The sequence below is a fragment of the Piliocolobus tephrosceles genome, chromosome 11 (assembly GCF_002776525.5).
Source record: "Piliocolobus tephrosceles isolate RC106 chromosome 11, ASM277652v3, whole genome shotgun sequence".
Taxonomy (NCBI): Eukaryota; Metazoa; Chordata; class Mammalia; order Primates; family Cercopithecidae; genus Piliocolobus; species Piliocolobus tephrosceles.
Window position 1 is genome coordinate 77690864 of NC_045444.1, and position 12091 is coordinate 77702954.

The 12091-nt window shown below is 38.8% G+C and overlaps 1 long non-coding RNA gene across 3 annotated transcripts in view; it reads right to left on the reverse strand.

The window, feature by feature from the left end:
* The window catches only part of LOC111546419, a 69105-nt gene that overhangs the window by 19755 nt on the left and 37259 nt on the right, over window positions 1-12091 (reverse strand). For 2 of the 3 annotated variants that reach the window (XR_002732777.1, XR_002732776.1), the window contains 3 exons: window positions 10178-10321; window positions 9010-9183; window positions 2195-5392 (listed from right to left, as the gene is read on the reverse strand). This is a non-coding gene — a long non-coding RNA (uncharacterized LOC111546419). Of the gene's footprint in view, window positions 1-2194; window positions 5393-9009; window positions 9184-10177; window positions 10322-12091 lie in introns of those variants that run through there. The other variant, XR_002732778.1, reaches the window with a different exon arrangement.

Sequence of the window (12091 nt, forward strand, 5' to 3'; positions counted from 1 at the left end):
CAATGGTACCACCCCCTTCCCATCCTACCTCTTTTCCCTACTTCCATCTGCTGGAGTGAGCAGATTTTAAACTTGATTAATTAGATACTTTGTTTTGCTCTATCTCCCTCCCAGCATAATGTTTTGCTTGCAACAGATGTAAAAAATATATTGAAGTTGAATTAGCTGATTTCTTATAGTATATGAGAAATCCCTTTTTTCATCTCTCTAAAGGTGCTCATAAATGTTCATAAATCCTTGTGTGAACAAGTTGAGATAATTTCTAATCTGAAGGAAACTCTTTGTCTTTAGAAGAACTGGTTTTCCTGTCTTGAACAATAGAGATTGGACAACAGAAGGTATCTGGCCTTGCTCTACCCCTTCCTTGTTACAGTAACAGGGATGTGGTTGTCTATCTCCACAACCACACTCTTCCCAAAGTACCACCACCTCAAGAGCTTTAGCCATCTAGGACCCAAACCTTATGCTTAGCCATGCTGGTTTCTGGGCCTGGAGGGTGGGAAAAATCTGAGTCTTCAAAATATGTAAACCAACTAAAAAGATTATAGTGAAAAAGATCAGTGTTAGGCAAGATGTGGAGAAACTGGACCCCACATATATTGCTGGTGTGAATGGGAAATGATGGAGCCACTTTGGAAAATAGTTTGGCAGTTTCTAAAAAGTTAAACATAAACTTGCCATATAACCTGCTAATTCTACTCGTGTCTAGCTACCCAAGAGAAATGAAAACATATGTTCATATGAAGACATGCATGGGAACATTCATAGCAGTTTTATTCATAATAGCCCAAATTGGAAACCATCCAAACATCTATCCACTGGTGAATGAAAAAACAAAATGTGATCTATCCATACAATGAAATTTTCTGCAGCAATGAGAAGTAAAGAAGTACTGATACATGCTATGGTGTTGAAGGAGCTCAATAACATGATACTAACTGAGAGAAGCCAAACGCAAAAACCTGTATGTTGTACAATTCCATTTATGTGAAATTTCCAGAAAAGGCAAATCTATAAAAAACAGAAAGCAGAATCATGGTTGTTTTGGGGCTAGAATTGGCTATAAGTGGACACAAAAGATCTTTTGGGGGTGATGGAGAGTTGGCAAATTTCACACAACTGCCAATTTATTAAAATTCCTTAAATTGTGTTTTCAAATAGATGAGTTTTATGGTATGTAAATTATGCCTTAACAAAGCTTTTTACAAACAACACAATAAATGAAGACCTTTATTACTTCTATTTAGCTCTTGCTCTTCCTTGTCTGATTAGAAATCCCGAAGGGGCTACATGTCACCCAGCTGCATTTTTTCTTTTTACAAGTAGGTGAGGAAACTGGATAAATATGTTGCTGGAACAGGGAGAGGTTTGGCCCAACAAAGCCAATGCATTGCCAGAATTTTCTTTAGCTGCAGGCACACTAGTCACCTTATCTGCAGGGAAGGACATGGCTCATTCACTGAGTTATGCTCTGCACCTACCAGCCTTCCTTTCATGTAGGTGGCTCTGCGGGCAAATGACCAGTGTGTGCTCCTGTTGTCCTATGCATGCTGGGGGATTGTGTTGTATGTAGGGTATTGTACTGTCTTGATCCCAGGAGACAAAGGCACTCTTTGTTAAAGTGGAACTAGTCTTACCTTAAAGGATAGGATCATTTCTTTGACCACAGATCTCTACCTTACTAAATGATATGCCCTTACATCAGACCAAAAAAAATAGGAAGCCCATAGGGAACCTTCTGATTTTCCCCTTGGTCTTCTGATGCTGCCTTTGAAATACACCCTGGAGCTTGCTCCAGAACTAGAACTAGAAGATGACACTTTTCATAGGGGATCAACCAGGGGTTGGGGGGATAGAAACTTTGGCCAGAAGCCTGTGATATTGTTCCAGTCCCAGGGGAAAACAATAAACTATTTTTTTTTTTTTTTTTTTTTTTGCTTATCAAATTGGCAAACTGGCAAAAATTAGGATGTACATACTGTTCTAATTTGGAGTACTTAGGAAATAATGGGCTTGAGACCCTAATTTGGGTGGCTTAATTTGTTTCCCACAATACTTCTACAGAATGTTTCGCCCTGGTGGTTTAGTTCTGCCCTGTGGCTCCAGCTACCTTTCTGTTTTCACGTCTTTGACTCCCTTGTTTACACCTGATTTATTTAAGGGTGTATTCACCCTTCTATTTTGTTTAGCTTGATTTTTTTTTTTTTTATTGTGGTAAGAACATTTACTGTGAGATACACCCTCCTGATAAATTTTTAAGTGCACAAAACTGTGTTGTTAATTACAAGGCACTATGTTGTACAGTAGTTCTCTAAAACTTACTAATCTTGAATAACTGAAACTTTGTTGAACAATAACTTCCCGTTTCTCCCTTCCCCCAGCCCTTGGCAACCACCATTCTACTTTCCATTTCTGAGTCTATTTTAGATATCTACTGTAAGTGGAATCATGCAGTATTTGGGCTTCTGTGACTGGTTTATTTCACTTAGTATAATGTCCTCTAGGTACATCCATGTTGTCGCATATAGCAGGCTTTCCTTTCCATAAAGGCTGAATAATATTCCATTGTATGTATATACCACATTTTCTTTTTCCATTCATCCATCAAGGGACATGTAGGTTGTTTCCTTATCTTGGCCATAAATAATGAATGTGGGAGTACAGATATTTCTTTTGAGATTTTTATTTTAATTCTTTTGGGTATATACCCAGAAGTGAGATGCTGGATTAAATGGTAGTTCTATTTTTAATTTTTTGAGAAACCTCCATCCTGTTTTCCACAGCAGCCATGCCATTACACATTCCCCCCCAGCAGTGTACAAGGATTCTAATTTCACCACATGCCTGCTCACACTTGTCTTGATTTTTTTCAAAATATAATGTCCATCTTAACCGTTGTGAGGTGATACCTGATTGTGGCTCTGATTTGCATTTCCCTGAAGATTTATATTCACCCTTCTAATACTGGTGCCTGGCAATGCCTAGAACACAGCAGATGCTCACTAAATATTTGTTGAATGAGTGGGTTAAGCCATAAGAAACTCCATCCTCAGTACAAGCACAAATGAAGATACAATATGAGCTATTGGGGACAGGGTGACTGTGACACAAAAGCAAAAGGTCTCCGGGCTGGTGGGATTTCTATCCTTCTGGTTTAATATTAAAAGGCTGACAAAAATGGCTAGGACCCAGGGATTTGGATAAGTTCACCATGGTGGAAAGAGATAAGTGTTTTTAGAAGGAGTGAAATTAAAATATTTTGCATATTCTTTTAAAAATCATTACAGTATCTTCAATATTTGGACTTGCTAAATGCTTGTGCTCTGGAGGCAAAAAGCCAGGAATTTTTTTATTCAATCCCTCTCATCCTCCCAGCCTCTGCCTCCACAACTACTTTTACTAAATGTCTGATTTATTCCAGGATAATGTTTTTTCAACAAATATTTGTTGTTTCCCTCCCTGCTTTCCCTCTCCATAGGTTTTTGCACTCCTTTTGCTCACTCACCCCCCTCATCCCCCATCTCCTGTGACAGCTGCTCTGCCCTTACCTAACTCTTTCCGCAGATGGGGATCTGTGTGGGAGCAGCATCTCTTTGTGTCCCATGCAGAAACTAACACTTAGGTACTAACATTTGTTTACTTGGACTGAATAATGGAATCATTTGATTAGTTTCAGAATAGCTTGTTAGGCAAGGGAGGCAACTCTGATAAAATGGCTTATTTTAAATGCCATTTTATGCACTATTTAAAAATAGCTCTTCTTCCAGAAACTGATGTCTATACATATGTGTTGTGATTCAGTTTAAAATAGAAAAGCATTTTTTCCTAAAAAACTTTCACACTAACTTGATAGTTATAGAGAGAATATTTTCAGTTGACCAAGATTATCAAAACAATGCCTAATTCCAGGAAGAAAGGAAGAAATAGTGGTGAAATTCGACCTCTTTTTAAAATTGCTGCTATGAAAATATACAATCTAGTAAATAATATTTTGTTAGTTTCATATTATCTATAAACAGTTTCAGTGGATATCTTTGTTTTGTTTTGTTTTGTTTAAGGCAGGGTCTAGCTCTGTCATTCAGACTGGAGTGCAGGGGTCTCACGGCAGCCTAGACTTCTCCAGCGTTCGCCTCCTAAGTAGCTGGTACTACAGGCCTGTGCCACCACATCTGGCTAATTTTTTGCATTTTTTGTAGAGATGGAGTTTCACCATGTTGGTCAGGCTGGTTTCAAACTCCTGGATTCAAGAGATCCACCCACCTCGGCCTCCCAAAGTGCTGGAATTATAGATACGAGCCACTACATAGACCCTGGAAAGCTTTTCTGATATCTTTCCCATACTCCTGTTGGCATGAGTATTTCTGGAAGGACCACAGTTTTCTGCTTGCATCTGGCACAATAAAAGAAGCAACATCAATTGGGTGATATTTGTGTGAAGTGGATTCTAGTCTTGACTTTGGCAATAAATAAATGAGTGATCCTGAACAAGTCTCTCAGGACCTTAACTTCCTTATCTGAATCTGTATTATGAGGCCAGTGAGCATCAGGATCTATGATCTGCAGCTTGTAGGATTTCCAGCCTCCATCTTACTTACCAATGCCCATGGCTGAGGCTGTTGGGTTCACTTCACTTTCTTGTTTCCTTCTGTGCAGCAGCATCCCAACCACTCTCAAAAGAGCCAGAACCAAGTTTCTGGAGGCTGAACAATGCCCAGTTCAGGATGGAAAGGCTTTCTTATCATTCTTGGGATGGGGGCAGAGAAGGGGCAGGTGAAGAGACCTAAGCACCCAGGGCAAAGACTGGAGAAGAAATTGCAGTACGAATGGATCCTGCATGCCCAGCATCTTGGAGTGGAGGGGAAGAGAAAGAAATGGGGTGAGAGCAGAGAAAAGTAGCTGGGCTAGGAGACCTGTGCTCAGGTTGGCTGGGCTCTAAGTCCTAGGGCTGTCAGTAGGAAGCTTGGATTCTTACACAATACCCACTCCTTTCCAATCCCCACAAACTCTAGAATAACCTAGGAGACTTGCTGACAGCCAATCCTGGTTTAAAAGCTCCATCACATTAGAGGCTAAGTGTAAATAATACCAAGTAAGGATTAGATCTCTTGGAGGAAAGAACAGGACAGTGTTGTGAGTCTAAAGTGGTAAGAAGCCCCCTCTCCATCCTCCCTCACCAGAGGAAGAGTCTGAGAATAGAACTGGGCCCAGGAAAAGAGACCCATAGGATCTTCCCTTTTTTTCCCCCAGTTGGAGCTCACGCAAGCCCACCTGGGCCCCAGTGGATTTTGTTCCCTTGGGGGTTTACCTCCATGGCTGGACTTCACACTTCCCCTGGCCCTCATTCTTCTTTGGATTGCATCCATCCCTTTCTTTTCAGCCTGGAGGCAACATCCTTTTAAGTTGGGGAGGGGAGAAAGTTACAAGGGGAGGCAAATAGGTGCCACAACTTCAGTTCCTGTATGATTTTGCTTGGGGTAGACTCGACCTTCCTTCCATTTTTTTAACAGGTCTAAATAAAAAACCCAACACATAAACAGTGCAGGCAGTGTTTCCCAGCATGAGGTATGTCAGGTATTTTAAGGGAACACTATGCTTCTCCATTTCTTCATAATGACTTGAGTCTTGCTTTTCAGTCTTGGCTGATAGCTGGGAAATACAGACCTGCATATTGCCTCTGCTTGTCTTATCTAGTATTTAATTTTTTAAAAGCTCTCCTGACAAGGCAGGTAGGCTGATGTTTCCTGAAACATTCTTTACACCACTCCTCCCACAGTTAGACTTTTTTTTCTTTTAAAAAGAAAATTGTTTAAAATATATTTCTAATAGCTCATGACTATTAAAATCTAAGTGCTCTGCCCTTTCTGTTAAATCCAGGATCCTATTCTTGCTTCTCCAGGACATGATTGTATTTAGAGTTAGGGTGTTGTTGAGAATGGCAACCTCTATATTACCTATTTTTCACTTTGGGAAAACCCACAGAAATGTTTCTCTTAGACCTAAGTGTGGGAAACCTTTTGCTTTTTTTTAAAACAGTACATTTTTACACATGATAATGTGATTTTTATCACAACCATGTTTCTTTTTATATTTTAAATTGATACATATTTGATATACTTATTTTCAGGTTTATGTGATAATTTGATACTTTCATATAATCAAATCAGGGTAATTGGGATATCCATCACCTTAAATATTTATTTTTTTTTATGCTGGGAACATTCAAATTATTCTCTTGTAGCTTTTTTGAAATGTGCAATTGATTAATGTTAACCCTACTCACCCTACTGATCTATTGAACACCATTTCATGTTTCTTTTTTACATCGGCCCAACTCTATTATGGTAGTAATTGTGTGAAACCCTAGAGTGTACCCTGCTATGGAATAATTCTCACATTGGCCTCATCTTATCATTATCTAACTGTGTGTGTGTATGGTTTGATTTCTCTTAGTTTTGGAAAATGGTGTCTCTCTAATCTGTGTATATTTCAGGGTATTCTTTTTTTCTTTTTTCTGAGATGGATTCTCGCTCTGTTGCCTGGGCTAGAGTGCAGTGGCACAATCTCGGCTCACTGCAACCTCTGCCTCCTATGTTCAAGCGATTCTCCTGCCTCAGTCTTCCAAGTAGCTGAGACTATAGGTGCCCGCCACCATGCCCGGCTAATTTTTGTATTTTTAGTAGAGACAGAGTTTCGTCATGTTGGCCAGGCTGGTCTTGAACTCCTGACCTCAGGTGATCTGCCTGCCTTGGCCTCCCAAAGTGCTGGGATTACAGGTGTGAGCTACTGCATCCAGCCCTCAGGCTATTTTTTTAAAAAAAGCTTTTTATTTTGAATTAATTTTTGACTTATCCAAAAGTGCAAACGTAGAACAGAGAGTTCCTGTGTACCCTTCACCCAGTTTTTTTTTTATTTTTAATATTGTTCTGTTGAATATGCTTGTGAAAGTCACCTAAAATTCTTTTTGAAACAAGGCTCATAGTGAACACTATTTTGAACACTCAGATGTTGTGTGCATCAAAACAAATGGGATGGAAATGACCAATAAGGTTATCTCAAGTAGGGTGATATTGGAAGGATGACCTAGCTTAACACTGAACTGGCCCTTCATGCCATAATAATTTGCTCAAAAGTGATTTGATCACAAGCAAATAGGAACCAAACAATATGTTCCAAAGAAAAGTAGCCAATAGGACAATATGGTTAAAAGTCTTAAATTATGGAAACTGGATTTAAAATATATTAGTAATTAGTATTAATCATGGGATTGAGTCACAACCCTTTATGTGGCTTTAAGCATTTTGTTCACATATCAGATTTTTCTATTTATAATTATAATAACCCTTAATTTGCTTCTGGCCAATGGAATATTAGTCGAAATTATCAAAAAGTCCAACAGTTTAAAGCTTTCTTATATGTGGTTTATATTGAAAGTTATGAAACATTGTTATGGCATGATCCTATTTTGCAGGGGGTCAGGGGTGTATATGTGTGTGTGTGTGTGTGTGTGTATAAATGTGTATGTATGTGTATGTGTGTAGGCATGTTAAAAACTACCTGAGAGGAAATCACTCAAAGTTTCAATCAGGTAGGTGATTTATAATGTCCTTTTTTTTTTTTTTTTTTGCATATCTGTATTTTCTATTTTTTTAATTGAGTAACATTGCTTTTATACCAGGGGAAAATTAACAAAGAACTGAAATAATAAAATAAAGCATGGAACAAAATATATAATTCCCAGTTTTAATAGATTTCCCTATTACTTGCTCTTTAGGTTGTTTTAGCAAGTTCAATTTTATTGGTTATTTAGGTTGTTTCAAATATATATTGTTGTTGAACAATTCTCTTTTCCAACTTTTCAGTATTGTAAGAAGTAAATAACATAAATAATTGGCAAAAAGGAACCAATTGTGACAATCAGACAAAAATGCTGATGACGGACAGAGAACTGCCTCACTACCTTGTGATACATACACACTAAAATTACCAACACTGAAAAACCAGTGATTGTATTCACCCATTTTCAATTAAGTATTATTTGTACCAACTGTTCTGTTGACAAAGTTACTTTTAAAATAAAAGTTTTTACAATAAAGTTTAAAGTAAACTCTAAGTACTTTTTATTCAGTCAAATTATCTTTTTCATTTAGCCAAATTGTTTTCAGCCAAATTATCTGCTGTAGTTTGTGAAATTTGAAACATTTTGACATTTCTAGTCAGGACTTAATGTGCTGATAATTCACAAAAGTCCTGAGATGTGAAGCAAAAAGAAGGCTTTCATGAATCCTGGGGCCAGTCTACTTTCTGGAATATGTCCATCGTACAACATGAGGAATGAGCAAGGGTTATATTCTGCAGAAAGTTATATAGCAAACTAAACAAATACAGTAACAGGTATATGGCTCTGGTGGAAGCTTGGTCAAATTGAAACTGGAACAAGAATAAACCTTTACTTTATTTATACTTTAGGTGACAAGGTAGCACATTTGTACATGATAAGGCTGGTCTGAGGATGGAGGGAGTCCCTGCTCTGACTGTGACTCAGTGAGACTGTCTGCCTGGTCCTAGTCCATGCAAAAAGCATGCTATGATCTCACTGAAGTCTGAAGTGACTCCGAAACTTCGCAATAAAAAGAAAATTTCATCCTTTGAGATGCTGAGTTACCAGAGAAGTCACAAGGATAAAATGAATGATGGAGGTTTCTGGCAGATGTTATCACCATATTCATAGCATCTAGCCTTTCGTGTATATTGGGATGGAATGGGTCAGAGACAGGCTTGGGGCTCAGTCTCCTAACTGGTTAGTAACTAAAGATGCCTTGGAGAGGAGAGTTGAGAGTCCATATTTTTCACAGAAATTCTTTTTGAGCCACATTGACATTCCTAAAACACTGCACATACTGATGCTATGGTTTCAGGGTCATTTGGTCTCTAATACCTGCAAACTTTGCCTGCCCCTAGCATAGTTTTAGAGCATTTGTTTAAAAACAACACCCCAAACTAAAATCTTACCTGCATAAACCAAGCATATCTGTGGTTTGGAAAACAGGCCAGGAGTTTGGGGTTCTATTTCTAACTATGCAGCTAACTTCCCAGGTAGACTGGAAGAAATCTTTGATTCCTTTGCTCCTTAGTTTCTTCATATTCATCCATCCTTCTGAAAGGTATTCCTTAAGTACCAGGACCCTGTGGATACAAAAATAAATAGAACTTAGTTCCTTTGTCAAGATCCTTGGAATTTAGGGGACAAGACAAACAATAATCAAAGACTGCAATCCAGTGTGGTAAGTTTGTTGTTGGAAGTAGGCACTGAGTGCTAGGGGAGCATAGAGATGGAATGTGAAATCAAGCTTGGAGCTGGGGAGGTGAGTCAGGGACCACATCAAAAGAGTAGTGATATCTTCCTGCAAAGTTAAACTCTGTAAAATGAGAGGGCTTATTAGTAGATCCAGAAGAATATTTAATCTATATTCCTATGTTAATTGAAGAGATGGTAATTTGAGGTCTCTATACAGGGAGAAGTTTTTCCAGAGCTGTAAGAAAGATGCAAAGTACAAACAAATTTGCCTAATATATCCATAGCTGCTTATCCCTAGAGAGTGGTCTAGCTCTTAAGATCTTCCTAATGTGCTCCAAGAAGAAAATATTTGTTCTTGGGACACTCCTGTCACTTAATATATTTGCCTTTAGACATTTGAAGGGTATCTGGCTTTCATAAGAAGTCCCAGTCACCTGTGTCACTTTCCTCTCAACAGCCCCTTTCTTTGCACATTTCCTTGTAATGAACTATGAACTCTAGGTTGAATCATTCAAGTGCTGTAATATTCACATGAAAGCAACACCAAACTTTGTCTCCATTTATAGGTTCATGTCAAAGCTAGTTTTTCGCTAAATGTCTCTGGTTACCATTTGATTTGATTTTAAAATAATACTTCACTTTTTTAAAAGTTGCTCTGTTCCAAGTCTTAACTCATTGTAGACACAATTATAAAATCATAAGTAGACAAATAATTCTCATTTCTTGCACATATGTTGGTTTCTTCCCAATGTCCACTTTTCCTCTTCTTTTTCCCAGGAGAGTTTCAATTTGGTCCAGGATGGATACTAGTTAGCCAAGGTTAACTTTAAGAATTCTATCCCTTTAGTCAGTGATTGACTTAGGAAAGGGCAATTCTGGTACCTTTGGGAGAAGTCAGCTGGCAAGCCTCTGGAAAAGGTTTCCTTCTCCTAAAACAGACACAGAAGTTGATGTTCTCTCTCCTTTTTGGGAACATTGGTGCATCTAGATGTGGCCCTGGAACCACAGCAGCCATATTGCCACCAGCTGGAAGACAAAGCCAACAGTGGAGAAGACAGAGCTGGTCGAATTCCCCAGGAGTAAAATGTAGCCTGTGGTACCCTTCCTGGACTGTATCCTACTTGGAGTCTTCTTGTTCTGGGAGGCAATAAATTTCTTTGTTATTTAAGCCATGATGAATCAGCATTTTCAATTATTTGCAACCAAAAGCATCCTAAACAATAGCCAAGTATGCATGGAAGTTCATGCACTTCTCTCACAGAACATTATGTCCGACATTTAGTTCTAGGAAACAGGCTTATCTGATTTCTCAGTTGGAGGAAGCAGGCTTATCTGATTTCCTAGCTCCTGGCAGATTAGAAATAGCAAGTTAGAAATAGAGAAAGTTAGAGACAGGCAGCTGGACAGAGAAGGGAGAGAAACAAAGGCAGAACCAAGAACTCAAGAGGCAGCATTGTGGAGTTATTTAATACCGGGGCAAACAAGTTCTCCCATCTCTGTAGCTCTTGTAGGTATGAGAGCATAGTTCAGTGACTAACCCATAATGACAGTCATGTGTCTGTCATCAAAGGAAGTTTGCTTTCTGTTTAAAGTACTCTGTTTCAGAAGGGGGTGAAGCTGAATAGTATTTAAAAATATTTCTTTGTAAACAAGGAAAAGCTTACATGATTAAAAGGATAAGCTTATCTGAAAAGGCACACAGAGAACAAACTCACTCCCTGGCTATGCTAAAAAAAATGAGTGCTAATTATATATGCAAATGAAACCTATTAAAAAGTTTGCTTCATCCAGAGAAAAGGGAAGAAAAAAAAAAAATCAGGCAGTAGTTTGATTGCTGCACAGAGCAGCTCATTTCAGTTTTGGTCCCCATGAGAAGCCCCAGCAGAGAAGCAAAGCTAAGAAGTGAGGACATGGTGTTGCTCTTCTGCAAGTGACTTTATTTTGGCTCAACGGCTCAGCAAGCCTGCCTAAGCTGTTTCCTCAGAAGCCTGCCAGTAGGAAGTAAATAAGCTGCTTGACTCTACTCATAGAGGGGGTTGAGCACTCCTAATTAAAATGTAAATAATTCTCAGGGCCAACAGCTTGTAGACGAAAATGACTGGAAAGATCACAGAAACTAAAATTGCACCACGCAAAACAGGTTCTAAGTCTTTGTCCACACAAACACTAAGCCTACCAATTGATTTAGTCACCTCCACGAGAAATCACTGAAACCAAGTTATTTGCAACCATGCACCAGGAACCAGGTTGCTGCTGCTGTACTCTGGTGACACCATGGACTAAAGCTGAGGGTGACTTGCTTACCAAGTCCACGGGGCATGGACAACTCAAAAAACAAGGGCTTTCCGCAATCAGCTGGTGAATCTGTGGTCCCACACAGCTCTGCCCCAAGGGTTAGGATAGCTCCTCCTGCCCAGCTCATCAGAGGTCTGACCAGAATCTTCCAAGGCTTATATGTGGAAGATGAGCTATCTGGACAGGCTCCACCCAACAGAGTGTTACTTTGGTTTTAAAATCACCCTTCATTTGAGAAGTACGCTGAAACTTTAATATGCAAATAGCAGCTAAATAAAAGGAAAAGCCCAATACAGTTTCTAATTACCAACAAATGCATATGTGTCTTACACATGGTAGGTACTCATAATTTTTTAAAATGAATAAGTGATCTATTAACCTGAGTACTACATGAGGGAAACAGAGACAGAATTAAATAATTTTACTAAGAATGAAACTTAAGGCTATTGAATTTAATGGTTTTCAATGGCATTTTTGTTTTCTTCATGCTAGGATAATGCC